The 12,862-nt window shown below is 37.1% G+C and overlaps 1 protein-coding gene and 1 pseudogene across 3 annotated transcripts in view; one reads left to right on the top strand and one right to left on the bottom strand.

Annotated features, from left to right (window-relative positions):
• Positions 1-12,862, top strand: part of GRM5 (glutamate metabotropic receptor 5) — a gene marked incomplete at both ends in the record, with an annotated part of 544,087 nt that overhangs the window by 416,256 nt on the left and 114,969 nt on the right. The gene's annotated exons all lie outside the window — the stretch shown is intronic.
• Positions 10,905-11,283, bottom strand: LOC308416432 (large ribosomal subunit protein P2-like; annotated as a pseudogene). Its single transcript has one exon. The product of its transcript is annotated as a large ribosomal subunit protein P2-like (transcript).

The following is a 12,862-nucleotide window of genomic DNA, read 5'->3' as shown; positions in this document are numbered from 1 at the left end:
TGGGTGGGTGGCTCTATGCCTCAGCTGGGAGCCATGTTTATTTATTGGAGGTGGTCTATTAGGTTACTTCTCCCAACTGTTGGGCAATTGAGCTAAAATCAAGCCCATTGCATCTTGGGAGCCTCTCACATCCTTGGTGTCTGGGACTTTCTGGAGATTCCCCCCATTGAGTCCTGGGAGCCCCTCACATCCCATGCCTCTGGGACTCTCTAGAGGTTCCCCTACCGCCCAATCTGCACAGCTGCATATTTACATTCATTCTCTTGCCCCTTTGGTCTTCTTACCTGTATCAGTCCCATGCCTGATCCCGCTACCCCTTTCTCTTCTCCTCCACTGTCCAAGCTAGATGTCTTCCTCCCTCTGCCCCACATGATCATTCTGTTCCTCCTAAGTGAAACTGAAGTATCTACACTTGGTCCTTCCTTCTTCTTGAGTAAGCTTCATATATATAGTCTGTGGATGTATCATGAATATTCTGACTTTTTTGCTAATATCCACTTATCAGTGAGTGCATACTATGTATGTCTATTCAGATTATATCACTCAGGATGAAGTATATCTATTGGATATTTATTAAGAATGCAGAGAAAAGGATATATATAGAAAAGGATAGCCTGCAGGATCACTTGAACTAGAATTTAACATTCTAACTCACTATGTATTGTTTTTTATTGGCATTATATCTTATTTATGAGTCTATTGTTTCTCATCCATCATAAACTATGGCAAAATATTATGTTCAGCATGCACATAGAATATTCACATTTCTATGAGAGTGCAGATGATGATATAGTATACCTGGGTGTTATAAGAGATTGTCTCCTCAATCTCTTTTGCCATCACAACCGCCTATAAAAAAATTATTACCATGTCCAAAAGTGGAAATGTTTTGATTTAAGGTACTTCATAAAACAAATAATCCTATGTTATCAGAATAATGCCTATCGCACTCAGAATATGAATATGTATATACATATAATATCTCTAGTATTTCATGATCACATCCACCTATCAGTGAGTGTTTACCATGTGGGTTTTTTAAATTTGTTACCTCACATTCAGGATGATATTTTCTAGTTCCATCCATTTGCCAGTTTCTTGAAGTTGTTGTTTTTAATAGCTTAGTCATACTTTATTGTGAAAATATACCACATTCTCTGGATTCATTTTTTTTGCTGAAGGACACCTGGGTTCTATCCAGCTTATGGCTATTATAAATAATATGTTCTACTATTATAAATAATATGGCTACTATGAACATAGGGGAGTGTGTGTCTTTGTTATATGTTGGAGCATCTTTTGGGTATATTCCGAGGAGTGGTATAGGTAGGTAAAACTATGTCTAATGCTCTATGGAACCTCCAGACTGATTTCCAGAATGGCTGTACCATCTTACAATCCCACCAATGACAGAGGATGTTCCTTTTTCTCCACATCCTCGCCAGCATCTGCTGTCACCTGAGTTTTTTATCTTAGCCATTCTAACTGGTGTGAGGTGAAATCTCAGGGTGGTTTGGATTTGTATTTTCCTGATGTCTAAGGATGTTGAACATACCTTTAGGTGCTTTTCAGCTATTCAATATTCCTCAGTAGAGATTTCTTTGTTTAGCTCTGTTCCCCATTTTTAATAGGATTATTTGATTTTCAGGAGTCATATACAAATATCAGATATATTATTTCCCTAATATTTCATGACCATATATTCTACTCTAGTCAAATTAGTCTTATTTGTGTAAAATCTGTGAACTTCGTAATTGCAGCTCGGCTCTTTACAGAAGGTTTGGCTATAGCAAAGTAATTTATACTTTTGGAATTTTCTACTTTATATCAATTACAGTCTTCATTATAAAAGATGAGTTTCTAATTTAGCATGATTGTTCTTTTTAATTAGAAGCAAAACTTTAAAGAAAACATTTCTTGCAACCTTATTATCAGAAACCTGAATAATTAGTATAGTGATTATTAAATTCTCAAATGTGGACAGTGTAGACTGTGCATTTACCTCAGACTAATCGAGTTATATCTTAAATGTACATTATATCATGTGAAAAGCAACATCGAGATTTCACTTATTTGCAGTTTCTCATTGGTGTGTGACTTCCAATTGTGTTTTCTTGAGTGTATTCTCGCAACTCTACTAGAAACAATAATTTTCCTTGTTTTCAACATGAGGGACCATGAAAATACAATCATTCAGGGCTATCTGGAAGATATACTAAGGCTACAGAATAACATTTCTAGTGGACTACATTTAAAATTATACAGTAGAAATGGAATTAACAGAAAAGAATGCTTGCAGTAATGATGGAAAGATCAAAGTGAGAAAAAGATGCTTGTCTGTTATAATACAAATGAAGTATCTGAATTTTTGTCCCAGGCTCTTATTACAACCTGGGTTCTTATTCCTATAGATTCATTTACATAAAAATATATGGAAGTTCTTTAAAATTCCACAATGTATATGAAACAATTATAGTTGTCTCAAATCAACCATTTATTTGAGGACTATCGACCAGTTTACTGGTCATAAACCTGAACGTTGGCATCCTGCATGGAGAAGTATATGGTTCCCCACTGCAATTCTGATGTTTCTGGAACTTTCCAAATCTACAGGGATCAGTTGTGTTGCCCAATTATGCAAATTTAATTATGGACACAAAATAAAGATATTTACAATAAATCAAAGAGTTAAATGAATAATATTGGTCAAATCTTTCTGAATTAACAAACCATTTTATATAGGCCATTCAGGTTTTCTTCCTTAAAATTCTTTACTCTGTTCATTCAGCAATTTTTTGCCCCTTCTTTAAGATATCTATTCTTTTTTTGTTGTATATATTTTCTTTAAATTTCAAATGTTATCCTATTTTCAGGTTTCCACTTCATAAGTTTCCTATCCTATTCCCCATCTCCCTGCTTCTATGAGGGTGCTCCCCAACCTACCGACCCCCTCACACCTGACATTCCCCTACCCTGGGGCACCTAGCCTTGGCAGGACCCATGGCTTCTCCCCTCACCGATTCCCAAAAAGGCCATCCTCTGTTACATATGCAGCTGGGACCATGGATCCAACCATTTGCAATCTTTGGATAGTGGTAGCTTTGGTTGGTTAGTACTGTTGTTCTTGCAAGCAACTCCAGCTCCTGTAATCCTTTCTCTAACTTGTCCATTGGAGACCCCATTCTCAGTTCAATGGTTGGCTGTGAGCATCCACATCTCTATTTGTAATGAACTGTCATAGCCTCTCAGGAGACAGCTATATCAGGCTCCTGTCAGTAAGCATTTTTTGGCATCACCAATATTGTCTGGATTTGGTGGCTGTTAGTGAGGCAGATGTCCAGGTGCGGCAGTCTCTTTATGGCTATTGCTTCAGTCTCTCCTTCAAACTTAGTCTCTCTCTTTCCTTCTGTGAATATATTTCTTCCCCCTTCTAAGAAGGATGAAGAAACTGCATGTTGGTCTTCCTTTTTCTTGAGCTCTATGTGGTCTGTGAATTGTATCTTGGGTAATCTGTGCTTTAGGGCTAATATCCACTTATTGGTGAGTGCGTACCATGTGCTTTGGTTTTGTTTTGTTTTTGTTGACATTGTTGTTTTTTGATTGAGTTACCTCACTCAGGATGATATTTTCTAGTTCCATCCAGTTGCCTAACAATTTCATAAAGTCATTTTTATTACCTGAGTAGTACTTTTTTGTGTAAATGTACCACATTTTCTGGATCAATTGCTCTGTTCAGTGACACCTGGGTTCTCTCCATATTATATGCTGCAGCATTTTTTGAATATATTCCAAAGAGTGGTATAGGTGAATAGGTGCTTCTCAGCCATTCGATATTCCTCAGTAGAGAATTCTTTGTTTATCTCTGTACCCGTTTTTAATAGGCTTATTGGATTTTCTGATGTCTAACTTTTTGAGTTCTTTGTATATATGGGAAAATAGCCCTCTATCAGATATAGGATTGGCAAAGATCTTTTCCCAGTCTGTTGGTGGCTGTTTTGTCCTAATGATTGTGTACTTTGCCTTACATATTCTTTTCAACTTTATGAGGTGCCATTTGTCAATTCTTGATCTTAGAGTATAAGAGACTAGTGTTCTATTCAGGAAATTTTCCCCAGTGCCCATCTGTTTGAGGCTCTCTCCCACTTTCTCTTCTATTAGTTTGAGTTCATCTGGTTTTATGTGGAGATTTTTATCTATGTGGACTTCAGCTTTGCACAGGACAATAGGAATGGATCGATTTCCAATCTTTTACATGCTGATGCCAGATGAACTGGCACCATTTGAGGAAAATGCTATCTTTGTTCTACTGGATGCCTTTAGCCCCATTGTCAAACATCAAGTAACCATAGGTATGTGGGTTCATTCTAGGCCTTGAAGTCTGTTCCATTGATCTACCTGCCTGTCTCTGTACCAAAACCATACAGCTTTTATGACTATTGCTTTGTAATACAGTTTAAGGTCAAAAATGGTGATTCCCCCAAAAGATTTTTTTGTTGAGAATATCACTATCCTGGGTTTTTTGTTTTTCCAAATGAATTTTCAAGCTCTATGAAGAATTGAGTTGAAATTTTAATGGTAATTGAATTGAATTCATAGATTGCTTTCAGCAAGATGGCCTTTTTTTTACTACATTGATCCTTCCAATTCATAAGCATGGGGGATCTCTTCAACTTCTGACATCCTCAATTTTTCACTTCATAGACTAGAAGTTCTTGACATAGAGACCTTTCATCTGCTTGGTTCTAGTCACACCAAGAAATTTTGTATTATTTGTGACTATTGTGAAGGGTGTCATTTTCCTAATTTCTTTCTCAACCTGTTTATTCTTTGGGTAGAGGAAGGCTACTGATTTGTTTGAGTTAATTTTAGATCCAGCCACTTTGCTGACATTGTTTATCAGGTTTAGGAGTTCTCTGGTGAAATTTATGAGTCACTAAGTATACTGCGATATATCTGCAAATAGTGATATTTTGACTTCTTATTTTCCATTTTGTGTCTTTTGACCTCCTTTTGTTGTCTAATTGCTCTGTTTAGGAATTGCAGGACTATTAAAAAGGTAGGGAGAGAGTGGGCATCCATCTCCAGTATGTGATTTTAGTGAGAATGCCTCAAGTTTCTCTCTATTTAGTTTGATATTGGCTATTGTTTTGATGAATAATGCTAATATCATGTTTAGGTATGAACCTTGAATTCCTGAACTTTCCAAGATTTTAATGTGAAAGGGTGTTGAATATTGTCAATGCATTCTTAGCATCTAATAAGATAATCATGTTTTTTTTTTCCCTTCAGTTGGTTTATATAGTGGATTATGTTGGTGGATTTCTGTATATTGAACCATCCCTCCATGCTTGGGATAAAACCTACATAACCAATATGGATAATCATTTCGATTTGTTCTTGGATTCTGTTTGCCAGAATTTTATTGAATATTTCTGCATCGATATTCATGAGGGAAATTGGTCTGAATATTTCATCTTTGTTGAGTATTTGTGTGGTTTAGGTATAAGCATGATTGTGAACTCATAGAAGGAACTGTGTATTTTTCTTCTGTTTCTATTTTGTAGAATAGTTTGCAGAGTATTGGTATTAGATCTTCTATGTAGGTCTGATAGAATTCTGTACTAAACTCCTCTGGTCCTGAGCTATTTTTAGATAGGAGACTTTTGATGACTGTTTCTATTACTCTAGGGGTTATCAGACAGTTTAGATGGTTTATCAGATTTTGGTTTAACTTTGGTACCTGGTATCTGTCTAGACAGTTGTCTATTTCAGCCCTATTTTTTAGTTTTGGTGAGTATACGTGCTATAGTAGATTCTGATGATTTCTTCAATTTTCTAAGATTGTTATGTCTCCCTTCTCATTTCTGATTTTGTTAATTTGGATTTTCTGTTTGCCCTCTGGTTATTCTGGCTAATTGTTTATCTATATTGTTGATTTTCTCAAAAAAACATATCTTGGTTTTATTGATTCTTTCTGTAGTTCTTTTTGTTTCTACTTAGTTGATTTCAGCCCTGAATTTGATCATTTCCTGCTGTCTATTCTTCTTTTGTATATTTGCTTCTTTTTGTTCTAGAGCTTTTAGGTGTGCTATCAAGCTTCTAGTGTATGCTCTTTTCTGTTTCTTTTTGAAACACTCAGAACTATGAGTTTTTCTCTTAGCACTGCTTTCATTGTGTCATATAACTTTGGGTATATTGTGCCTTCATTTTCATTAGATCATAAAACGTCTGGTATCTTTATTTCTTCCTTGACTAAGTTATCATTGAGTAGAGAGTTGATCAGCTTCCTTGTATATGTGGGCCCTTTGTTGTTTTTGTTGTTATTGAAGATCAGCCTTAATTCATGGTGATCTAATAGGATGCATGAGGTTATTTGAATCTTCTTGTATTTGTTGAGACCTGTTTTGTGACTAATTATAAGGTCAGTTATGGAGAAGGTACCATGAGATGCTGAGAATTAGGTATATTCTTTTCTTTTAGTATGAAATGTTCTATAGATGTCTGTTAAATCTATTTGCTTCATAGCTTCTGTTGATTTCACTGTGTCTCTGTTTAGTTTCTCTTTCCATGATCTGTCCATTAATCAGAATAGGGTATTAAAGTCTCCCACTATTATTGTGTGAGATGCAATGTGTGCTTGTAGTTATAGTAAAGTTTCTTTTATAAAGGTAGGTTCCCTTGCTTTTCTAGTATAGATATTCAGGATTGAGATTTCATCTTGGTGTTTTGTTTTTTTTTTTTTTTTCTTTTGACATGTTTGAAGTGAACTTCCTTACCTTTTTTGATAACTTGTAGTTAAAAGTCAATTTTATTCAGTATTAGAATGGATACCCCAGCTTCTTTCTTGGGACCACTTGTGTGGAAAATTTTTTTCCTGCCTTTTATTCTGAGGTAGTGTCTGTCTTTGTCACTGAGGTGAGTTTCCTGTATACAGCAAAATGCTGGTTCTTATTTATGTACCCACTTTCTTAGTCTATATCTTTTTATTAAGAATTTGAATTTATTGATGTTGAGAAATATTATGAACAAGTAATTTTTGTTTCCTGTTATTTTTGTTCATAGAGGTGGGATTATGGTTGTGTGGCTGTCGTGTATTTTAGTTGAAAGAAGATTACTTCTCTGCTTTTTTCAGGGTGTAGTTTCTCCTCCTTGTGTTGGAGTTTTTTGGGTTTTCGTTTGTTTGTTTTTTTATCTATTATTCTTTATAGGGCTGTATTAGTGGAAAGATATAATGTAAATTTCGTTTTATCATGGAATATTTTGGTTTCTCTATTTATAGCAATTGAGAGTTTTGCTGTATATAGTAGCCTAAACTGGCCCTTCTGTTCTCTTCGGGTCAGTATAACATCTGCCCCGATCTTCTTGCTTTTATAGTCTCTGTTGAGAAGTCTGGTGTGATTCTTATAGGTTTGCCTTTTTATGTTACTTGCTTTCTTTCCCTTACATCATTTGATACTCTTTTTTTGTTTTGTTCATTTCATATTTTGATAATTATGTGATATGAAGAATTTCTTTTCTGATCCAATCTATTCTGAGTTCTGTAGACTTCTTGTATGCTTATGGACATATTTTTCTTTAGGTTAGGGGTGATTTTTTTAAAAAATAATTTTGTTGAAGATATTTACTGGTCCTTTAAGATGGGAATCTTCACTCTCTAGTCATTAAGTTAAGGTTTGATCTTCTCATTGTGTCCTGAATTTCCTGAATGTTTTGGGTTTGAGCTGTTTGCATTTTCTTTGTTCTTCTGATGTTTTTTAATGACATCTTCTGCTTTGTATTTAGTTGATGATACTTTGTCTATGAGTACTGATCTCTTTCTTAGGTTTTTGTTATATCCAGAGTTGTCACCGTTTGTAATTTCTATATTGTTTTTATTTCCGGTTTAGATCCTGGATGGTTTTGTTTGATTCCTTTACCTGTTTGGTTGATTTTTGTGTTTTCACTTTAAGTACTTCTACCTGTTTACCTCTGTTGTCCTATATTTCTTTATGGGAGTTATTTATGATCTCCTTAAAGACCTCTAACATCACCATGAATTTTTTTTTTTTTTCTTTTTTTTGGTGTGTTAGGTTATCCCAAACTCACTTTCGTAGGGAACTGGTTTCTGATGATGCCACATGGCCTTGGTTTCTGTTCCTCAGGTTCATGAACTTCCCTCTTGCCATTTGCTTATCGCTGATGTTAACTCGTCTTGCTTATTCTGACAGCAGCTTGACTGTTCTGTGTGTCAGCACTTTTGGAGAACCAGCTCTCTTTGAGGGGGCTCTGAGTATAGAGTACTGTTGCACAGCGTCAGCACATGGCAAAGACAGAAACAAGAAGTATCCTGTCCAAAAGTGCTTCTCAAGTCCTGTGTCCTAAAGACTCCAGGCAGGTCCCTCAAAGCAAAAGTGTTCTTCTTTGAGATTTTAGGTGTGTCAGCACTCTTGCGATATAAGCTTTCAACCAATAAGGTCCTGATGCAGAGAGATCTGGCACAGGGTCAGCTCCAGGTGCAGGCAGACCACTTCTCTGTAGTTAAGATAAATCTATATAACAGAGATATTGTGAATATTGGGAATGTGGCTATATCAGTATATGTGAATACAGCCCTAGGTTCCTGGAAAGGGTGCTGCCTCACACAGCATGAGCATATGTGGTGTTAATAGGGCTTATGTGATGCCATCTATTACAAGAGAATTTTCATAGATGATTCTTTCCTACTTCACATCCTTAGTCTTGGCTCAAGCTATCTCCCATAATCCACTGATAAATTTTGCAATGCTAAGCATTGTACTATATCTTGGAAATACCTTATAAGTAAAGTCCAAGCTAATATAATACACAGACAACTAATTTTCCATTCAGAACCAATGTCAAATATTATGGTAAGATTACAAGCTCTGCAAACAAATAAACAACACAAATTATTACCCAACAAATATAATGATTGAGTGCTATATTTCCTTTAATTCACAGTGTTAGATCTTGAGAAAATGCAAGAAACACAAGATTGTCTTATGGTTCAGAAGACTCATACTTTATTGGAAAAATAGTAAAGTTCATAGATAATTCTAATACATGGCATAAATTATTATGTTGAAGATGAGGAGATGTATCCATTGATAAAACATTTTCCTTGCAATCATGACTATCTGAATTCAATACAAAGAAATGACATGCACACAAAGACAAGTTCAGAAACAACTGTGATGATAGATATAATCTCACTGCTGAGGAGGCAGAAAAAGGAATATCCATTTGTTATTGACCAGTCAGCTCTCTTACCTTGGGTTTATGAGACTGTCTCAATAATTGGAAATTATGTTCTGTATTGGGCCCCATCTGTAAAATAGGTAAGTTTTCTTAATTAGGAGAAAGGCTGTACTTACATGTAGGTATAAGGCAAATGAACATAGATTGTGAAAGACCTCCGAAGGGAGACCCTCACTCAAATCTCAGGAGAGGTGCGCACCCAGTGAGGCACCGAGACCAGACTTGCTGCAATCGCACGAGGAAGTTAATTGAAAGTGAAACAGAGTGAGATCTCAGGCCAGCATGCTGGGGTCGAGACTCATACACCACGCAGGGGTAGAGGAGTTCGACCCCGGCCTGAACGTGTAACGGGCTTATAAAGGCAAAAATCACAAAGGAGGGGGAGGACAGGGGGAATGAGGAAATTGAAAGGGGAAGAATCATACATTTTTTTTATCAGTACACCCCCAGGCACACCTAGGGCGCGTTGGAACATTCCACAGAGGTCATCTGGACCTTCTGTGGTATTTTGGGAACTCAAATCTTAAGAAAGTGGGATTTCCTGGGTGGGATTTCCTGGGAGCGATTTCCTGCAGAGGAAATCCCTAGGGCAAGGAATCAGTGTCCTTTGACAACCTTTTACTCTTCAATTGCTATGGATTATAATAATTTAGTAAGTTGGTGGTTGTAGGTGGTCCCACATTGACTATGAATTCACAATGATACTGAGTGCATAACTAACTCATTTTCCTATACCAGGAATGTTATCTTTGTTGTTGAGTAGTTTTTCATCTTACTGGATATTCTTAGTATGTACATTTTAGTTGTTATCCCCTTTCCCCAATTACATCCCCTGTCCTGCTCCACTGTCTCCATGAATGTGTTTACTCTCCCAACTGCCCTGTCCCACCTCAGGGCCTTGGCATTCCTCTACACAGGGAAAACAAGCTTTCACTGTACCAAAGGTATCTCCTCCCATTGATACCAGACAATGTTATGCTCTGCTGCATGCATGTGTACCTGGAGCCATGGGTCTCTCCATGTAAACTCATTGTTTGGTGTTTAAGTCCCTGGAAACTGTGGAGGTTTTAGTTAGTTGATAATTTTGTTCTTTCCATGGGGTTGCAGACCCTTTCAGCTCCTTTATTCTTTTCTCTCTAGCTTCTTCATTGGGTCCCCACGTTCAGTCCAATGGATAGATGCAAGCATCCTTCTCTATATCAGTATGGCTCTGGCAGAGCCTCTGAGGAGGCTTCCATATCAGATGCCTAACAGTAAGCACTAGTTGGCATCAACAATAGTGTGTGGGTTTAGTGCCTGCATATGGGATGGATCCCCAACTAGGGCAGTCTCTGGATGATCTTTTCTCCAAGTCCTGATCCTCTTTTTGTCCCATTATTTTCTCCCATGAGTGTTTTGTTCTCCCTTCTAAGAAAGAATGAGGCATCCACATCCTTGCCTTCCTTCTGTTTGAACTTGATAATGTATGTGAATTGATTTTGGGGAATTTTGAGTGTTTGGGGTTAGTATAAGCTTATCACTGAGAACCTACCATGCATGTTCTTTTGTGAAAGGGTTACTTCACTCAGGATTATAGCTTCAAGTTCTATCCATTTGTCTAGGAATTTTCTTTCTTTCTTTCTTTCTTTCTCTTTTAAGGCCATTCAAGATACATAAAAAGGCTTTATTTTCAGGGGAACAGGAATTTAGTCGAACAAGCCAAATCCCATGTTGTCATCCGACTCCTCGGACTCATCCTTCTTCTCGTTTTCCTTTTCCTCTGATGCAGCACGGGAAGAACCAGCAGCAGGAGCTGCAGAGCCAGGGGCAGCAGAAACAGCCACAGCCCCACCAGCAGGCACACTGGCCAGCTTGCCAACACCCTGAGCGATGACATCTTCAATGTTTTTCCCATTCAGCTCACTGATGACCTTGTTGAGTCGGTCATCGTCCACCTCGATGCCCACACTGTCTTTTCTTGATGTCTTTGGCTCTAGGAGAGGAGTTGCCCCCGAGGGCGGCCAGCAGATAAGAGGTGACGTAGCACATGTCGGCTGCAGTGGACAGACCTCACTCGTGCGACCTCGGCGGCGTCAGACGGCAAAAAAAAAGTGCCTAGGAATTTTCATGACGTCATTGTTTTTAATACCTTAGTAGTACACCATTGTGTAAATGTACCACACTATCTGTATCCATTCCTATGTTGAAGGACATCTGGATTCTTTCCAGCTTCTGGCTATTATACATAAGGCTGCTATGAACATAGTGGAACATGTGATCTTGTTAAATGTTGAAGCTTCTTTTGGTTATATGACCAAGAGTGATATAGCTTGGTCCTTTGGTAGTACTATGTGCAATTTTCTGATGAACCACCAGACTGATTTCCAGGATGGTTGTACCAGATTACAACCCCACCAGCAGTGGATGAGTGTTTCTCTTTCTTCACATGCTCACCAGCATCAGCTGCCAACTGAGTTTTTTAATTTTAGCCATTCTAACTGGTGTGAGGTAAAATCTCAGGGTTGTTTTGATTTGCATTTCCCTGATAACTAAGAATATTGTGCATTTCTGTAGGTGCTTCTCCATTCGATATTCCTCAGTTGGGAATTTTTGTTTAGTTTTAGCTCCCATTTTAATAAGATTATTTGATTCTTTAGAGTCTAACTTCTTAAGTTCTTTGTGTACATTTGATACTAGCCCTCAATCAGATAGAAAAGATCTTTTCTGAATCTGTTTGTTGTGTCCTTTTGACAAAGTCTTTTGCCTTACAGAAGCTTAACAGTTTCTATCTATTTTCATTCTTCTGCATGCTGACTGCCAGTTGAAACAACACCATTTGTTGAAGAGTCTGTCTTTTTTCCATTGAATGCTTTTAGCTCTTTTGTCAAAGATCAAGTGACCATAGGTGTGAGGGTTCATTTCTGGGTCTTCAATTCTATTTTATTGATCTACCTGCCTGTCTCTGTACCAACACCGTGCTGTTTTTATCACAATTGATCTGTAATACAGTTTGACTTTGGGAATGGTAATTCCCCTGGAAGTTTTGTGGTTGTTGTTGTTGTTTGTTTTTTGTTTTTTGAGAATAGTTTTTTTCTGTCCTGGGTTTATTATTATTATTATTACAAATGAATTTCCAATTTCCTCTTTCTAATGCTATGAAAAAATGGTTTGTAATTCTGATAGGGATTGTACTGAATCTATAGATTGCTTTAGGTAAGATGGCAATTTTTACTATGTTCATTCTTCCAATCCATGAGCAACTTCTGAGATCTTCAACTTCCTTGTTCAGAGACTTGAAATTCTTGTCATACAGATTCTTCACTTGCCTGGACAGGGTCACTCCGGCTAGTTTATATTCTTTGAGGCTATTGTAAAGGGTGTTGATTCTCTAATTTCTTTCTCAGCCTTTTAATCCTTTGAGTAGAGAAAGTATATTGATTTGTTTGGGTTAACTTTATATCCAGCTACTTTGCTGAAGTTATTTATCAGCTGTAGAAGTTCTCTGGTGGAATATTTGTGGTCATTTAAATATACTATCATATCATCTGCAAATAGTGATATTTTGACTTCTTCCTTTCCACTTTGCATCCTTTTGAACTCTTTTTTCTGTTTGATTTCTCTGGCTAGT

The sequence above is a fragment of the Micromys minutus genome (genome assembly GCF_963924665.1).
Source record: "Micromys minutus genome assembly, chromosome: 2".
NCBI lineage: Eukaryota > Metazoa > Chordata > Mammalia > Rodentia > Muridae > Micromys > Micromys minutus.
This window is presented reverse-complemented; position numbering and strand designations above follow the sequence as displayed.